Below are 5,150 nucleotides of genomic sequence, written 5' to 3'. Positions count from 1 at the left end.
CAAGAGCCCTGGAATAAAAAAAAATGTATTACTGAACAACACAGCTTCGACTAGCCATATATTATACCGTTTTAATTAAAAAACTATAGTCTAGTCTAGCGCATACCTAAGACAATGCCTGATAAGTTGAGTGGGTCTGGATAAAATGCACATTTACTTAATCACAAACCAGCCAAAGTGGTCGAAAGATTCGTTCGATTCGATCAAAAAGTGCATTTTGTCTAGGGGGCAGAATGTAAGTATTTTATTACTTTTTCTGTTTTATTTATAATATTAGTTCATAAATTTTAAATCTGTAACGAAAAAAATACTAGTCAACATCTCTGAGAAGATTTAATTGTCGATGGTACAAAAAAGAATAAAAAAAACAAAAATAAGTGAGGGTACCTAAATTTTTCTCAGCAAATCGGTTACCACTAAACTTTCAGTTCATTTTGTGCGCGATCCGACTCGGTCCTATCCTTGATTTGGTCCTCTCCTATTTCCAAAACATACCGAATAATAATTATTGTGAATCAATCATCAAAAATGGACACATACACGTTTCTTTGTCTATCGTTTTCGTGGCTACTGTTTGTAGTTAGCGTGCATTATGTAACGTTCGAGCATTTAACTGTAGTTGGAAGACATACGATTGCTACCGTGGGTTTGGTAAGTTTCTTTTTATGTGAATTCAAATCAATCAAACATGCACACATACACATTTATTAGTACATAATATTATATCATTTGCGTGGCTAAGATTTGTATTTACCGCGCATTATTTATTATTCGATTATTTAACTGAAGTTGGAAGAAATGTGCTTGCTACCGTGGGTTTGGTAAGTTTATTTTTATTTGAATTCAAATCAATCAAACATGCACACATACACATTTATTTATTAGTATATCGTTTACGTGGCTACTATTTGTAGTTAGCGTGCATTATGTATCGTTCGAGCATTTAACTGAAATTGGAAGAAATGTGCTTGCTACCGTGGGTTTGGTATGTTTCTTTTTGTGTAAAATTTAGAAGTTTTTTACCGTGTGAATACAATACTGCTTCTTACCGTGGATTTCGTAAGCGACAAGGCCCGATTCAAATTTTTATCCGAGAATAACTCATGGTAACTGGCACATTGACAGTTTCAGTATGGAAAATATGTCAAAATGTCGAATAACTGACGATTTATTCTAAGATTTAAATTTACCCTTGTTTGGTCGAATCCTCAATCCACTATGGGACAATCATGCGATAATCAGTCCTCCTAACCCGTCTGGCCAGCGTGGGGAGTGAGAGGGAATGCAATGAATGAGCCCTAAAATACAATACCTATGGTTAACTAGCTGACCCAACAAACCTCGTACTGATATTCATCAGAAAAATGAATTCTAATGCTGAATACTAGATTTTTGCTAGATTTTTTCAAATCGGTCCAGTAGTTTTATAGTTTATTCAATCCCAACTAATATTATAAATGCGAAAGTAACTCTGTCTGTCTGTCTGTCTGTCTGTCTGTCTGTCTGTTACGCTTTCCCGCTTAAACCTCGCAACCGATTTTGATGAAATTTGGCATAGAGATAGTTTGAGTCCCGGGAAAGAACATAGGATAGTTTTTATCCCGGTTTTTGAAACAGGGACGCGCGCGATAAAGTTTTTCTGTGACAGACAAAATTCCACGCGGGCGAAGCCGCGGGCGGAAAGCTAGTTACAAATAAAACAACCAAATATTTTCTCTTTGTAATACTATTTTAGATGTATTACGAGTAAAACCAAAACCATCGTTTTGTTTCCATTAATGTAGATCAGATGTAATTCATACAAAAATGCAGGACTGTAGTTGTAGGTAGTGGATAAAAAAATTGAGGGTAAGTTCCTAGTTGTTCAGTTGGCCATTTCATTTCTCAACTTGTCAGTGACTATGGAGTTTTTTTTTATTTCTTAGATAATCTCGTGAAATAACAGTGAAAATAAGTGAACAAGTAATTAAATAGACTATTTATGTAAGTAGCCTTCACTCGTACACTTGTCAGCGGAATTTAATAATTTTGTATTGTGCACGCTGATACAAATATTTACGAGTCTGCTGGAAAAACGGGCAATAAGTATTCAGTGAACAAGTAATTAAGTAAATAGATGAATAATGTCTAGAAATTTAAAGTGTGTTGTTTTTAGATCAGAAGTAAGTAATTTTTATTTAAATTTGGGTAGATTCATCATCATCATCGGTTTATGGAGTCAATTTGAGTCTCCACTGCAGGAGCATGATCCTCTTTAATTTACCAGAGGCAAATGGAGAATTTGGCCTGCACTAAATTTAATTAAGCCTAGAAACACAATACATAAGGCGAACTTAATACCATTCGGCATTCTCCTCCAGTCAATAACCTTAGGGCCAAACTGAAGAAAGTGGGCTGTACAAAATTATAGAATAAATTAAGAAATAAAATAAGACCAAATAAATAATTGCGATTGCGAGTAAACTATGCGTTAGGAGGGAAAACTGTATTACTGTTGGAACGTGGCCAAAAACATTATTTTTTTTTATCAAAATCATCGATTTAATATAACTATCGATTGATGATCTAGTGAAGGTCGCGGAAGGCGCTTGGATGCGAGCGGCGCAGGACCGGTCTTTGTGGATATCCTTGGGGGAGGCCTTTGTCCAGCAACGGACGTCTTTCGGCTGAAACGAACGAACGAACTATTAAGGATCCCACACATCCATACGGCTCTAATCGCTGACCATTCCACAGGGCATGCTCGCGTTGGGCACTGGACTTTACGTCATTCATGAGAGCCAGAGGCGCTTAGCTGAAGAACGAGCTCGCGAACGCGCTCGTGAACACGCTCGTGACGAACACGCTCGTGACGAACAAGCGCCCGCCGAGCACGCGCGAACTAAAGAAGAATAAAATATGAAAATGAAAATATTGCTGTTGGGACTGCACTGGTGAGTTTTGCATTATGAATTTTAGATTAAGAATTCAAATTTAATACAAAAACCAATCAAGTGCGAGTCGGACTCGCGCACTCTGCCTCATCCTTGGGGACTTTGGGAGACTGTCTATCAGCGGACGTCATTTGGCTGAAACGAACGAACGATTAAACATAACATAGCTAGGTACATATTTCATACTCGTAACTGCATATACTGACATGCCCACTGCCCAGCGGCCTGGGCACATCACGATGTGGCCAATCCAAAGATCGGCCCACAACATAAATAACGGGTGTAAAAAAACCTAACCCAAAGCCGAAGGCTACTTATTCTCCACGTCATGAGGATCATTTTTTTCTTTGAGACCATACCTGGGAAACTTATGGTTTAGGAGATATTGAAGGTCAAAGTCAGAATATTTTTTTCAAGATTTTTACAATAATATATCAATTTCAATTCGTTATTTAGAAACTTTTTCTAAGAAACCTTATTAAATTTTTGAGTATTTTCGTCACAATAAGACTTTTGTCTTTACAATAAGAAATGTAGGTAGGTACCTACAGCAGCCGAAGGTACTCGTAGATTGTTTGATAATTATGTGAAAGTAATTAATGCAAAGGACACCCTAATCAAGTGACAGTTTGTATGAGGGTGGAGATAGTTCTTAAGTGGCCCTAGAGTAGACTAGACACAATTTTTTTTTCTTTATTAAGGAAACAAACAGCATGAGTTTATACATGTGAACTTAAAAAATAAAAACAGTACAGTATCCTAATCAGTTTCCACAGATAAACTTTACAAGTTAATCGAAAGTTATGCAGAGTGCAAGCAATTTAAAACCTGTTATGACCAGTTGAATAAAGCTATGTTATTCTACCTTCTTTTCCAGGTCCGACCTGTTCATCTACAAAACACCTGGTGGAGGAGGCCTGCCGGCGGTCGCTGGAGGCCCTCTGACTGGACTATATCGACCTGATACACAACCCCACGTCTTTCAAGGTACCTACCTACTCCAGTTAAGTTTTTTTGCAGCTTAATCTTCATTCACATCATTTAAACAATATTAAAGTGTAAACGCATCAAAAATTAAGGATATTCGATCGAAAAAGATTCAAAGATGCAATCCGGATTTGGACAAGGATTGAATATAGTTAATTGTATTAGAAAGAAAAATTAATTATTCAATTATTGAAATTATTTTCTTTTTTTCAGAAATGGGCGAAACCACGCGAATCCCACAGCAGTATTTTTTTTTAACATTTTGACATAGGTCGTTTAGCCATTTTTTAATCAATTTTTGTATTCTTAGATGTAGGTAAGTTTTTTAATAAAATTATAATCATCACTTTATTTTTTGGGTTAGTTAAGGCTCTATGGTTGTATTATGTATTTCTACATTGTGTTTGTATTTGTGTACGTTTAAATTCCTGCTCTATCGACTTTTATTTAAAATATTATCAACATTTTTTAGTTTTAACAATTTCTGGCATTTTCTCGAATTAGTAACTGGCGTACTATGTAGGTCTGTAGAAATTTGCTAGCAGATTTTTATAAAATGATGTTTATTAATTAATGTTCTTTTTCAACGCCTAGATTTATAAATAAGTCATACTTAATATGATATTTGACTATTTTAGATGCAAACTTTTATTTTAAAACTTAGGTAAGTAACGCAATTAGAATCTTTTATTATTTGTATTCCATACAAATTCCATCCAAAAAAGTAATAAAAAATACACTCCACGTGAAATAAATCGCATCTCCCGCGACATTAACTTTAAAGATTTTTTTCTGACACAATCATGGTGCCCCAACAATATTGGTGTTATTTGAAAGCCCAATAAATAAACTTGAATAAAAATACATTTAACTTGTTTTATAAACAATTAACAAGTAGGTAAGTACCATAAATGTGGCTTAAAAAAGACCTCACTTGGGGCTCGCCTCTCGAATGAATTAGACCAATGGTTATAAAACCAAATAATGATCTCACGTGTCTTCTTTAACAGATGGATAGCAATGAATCCCAATTTAACAGTTTTATAGCCATAAAAGTTGGCTCAAGCGTAACTACCTGTCGTTTTAAGAAGAGATTCTGGATCCTCTAAAGACACATTTTTGGGGTAAAAACCTTTCCTTTAATGAAATGAAGTTTAGCTATAGGCTTTCAAATGGTACCAATATTGGTAGGAAGTGGGAATTGAAAGTGCTTGTTCCGGGAGGTGCGAT

The 5,150-nt window shown here is 35.5% G+C and overlaps 1 long non-coding RNA gene across 2 annotated transcripts; it reads left to right on the top strand.

Annotated features, from left to right (window-relative positions):
- The first annotated feature begins 306 nt into the window (after positions 1-306).
- Positions 307-4,532, top strand: LOC135086174 (uncharacterized). Of its 2 annotated transcripts, XR_010260315.1 has the most exons (5): positions 307-346; positions 429-651; positions 2,737-2,933; positions 3,811-3,920; positions 4,134-4,532. It is a non-coding gene; the product is annotated as an uncharacterized LOC135086174 (long non-coding RNA). The 2 variants fall into 2 exon arrangements; XR_010260314.1 differs by having other exon boundaries at positions 313-651.
- The last annotated feature ends 618 nt before the right edge of the window (positions 4,533-5,150 follow it).

This window comes from Ostrinia nubilalis, chromosome 30 (genome assembly GCF_963855985.1).
Source record: "Ostrinia nubilalis chromosome 30, ilOstNubi1.1, whole genome shotgun sequence".
In the NCBI taxonomy this organism is placed as follows: domain Eukaryota; kingdom Metazoa; phylum Arthropoda; class Insecta; order Lepidoptera; family Crambidae; genus Ostrinia; species Ostrinia nubilalis.
Note: the sequence above shows the minus strand (reverse complement) of the source record. Positions and strands in the feature narration are given on the sequence as shown.